Genomic DNA, 951 nt, shown 5'->3' with positions numbered 1-951 from the left:
GTGACGGGACTACACAACCGCCAATGGAATAACCGTTTTACGTTGGGACGGAATTCATTGGTTGTTCTACACTCGTCCTTGACAGAAGAGTTGTATTCTTAGTGTCACTTCTTTGACCATTTGTACCAGACAGCGATCAATATATCAGCCGGTTCACATGTTCATCGAATTTTTCTTGTTGTGTTCTTAGTCCCAGAGGGATAAGATCAGCAGGCAACCGAACAGAAACGATTGCATACTGTAGCGTACATCACGGAGTTGCCGCGGTGACCATCAGCAAACACTTATCTGCACACCGCCAAAGTAGTAATGCATAGAATGACCATCTTGGACCATCATCAACTTGTTGACAGCGTCATTGTTAGGACGATGGTGGATCACATTCTACGGAACAGACAATGCCTATAAGTAATTCGGCACTCCAAAGACGTAGTTTGCAGTGAAACGCCTTCTCGACCATCCAGTTAGTAGCTCATGAGGAAAAAACATGAGCTTTTTGGAAGCCTAGGAAAAACAAGAGCTTTCGCCGACTGACTGTCAATCACGCGGCGGTTAGTCCACCCTGCAATCTTGGCACTTAGTCACCGAGCATCCCCAATTGGCAGTTCTGCATGGGGAGTCGAAAGAAGTCACCTCGAATACCGACGATAACTTACTTGTCAAAAATTCACAACTCAAGAATGGAGCACCCGGTGTCTGGTGTGAGCCAAATGACACACTAGATATTTGGACATATTACGGGTTTTCCTCATTCCTATTTGTTGAAACACAAAGCTAATATTTTTGGATCTCCCCGTGGCAGCATGAAGCGTGCTAAACATTCCGTTGGAGAATAACGGGATGCACATATTGAAGTTGTGGATGAATTCAAGACAAATTTGTCACCATGTGTTTGATTCCACGGAAGTTCGCTTTAGGGTACAGCCTGATCCGTACGACGATTGAGCGTTT

Source organism: Opisthorchis viverrini (genome assembly GCF_000715545.1).
Source record: "Opisthorchis viverrini unplaced genomic scaffold opera_v5_673, whole genome shotgun sequence".
Lineage (NCBI taxonomy): Eukaryota > Metazoa > Platyhelminthes > Trematoda > Opisthorchiida > Opisthorchiidae > Opisthorchis > Opisthorchis viverrini.
This window is presented reverse-complemented; position numbering follows the sequence as displayed.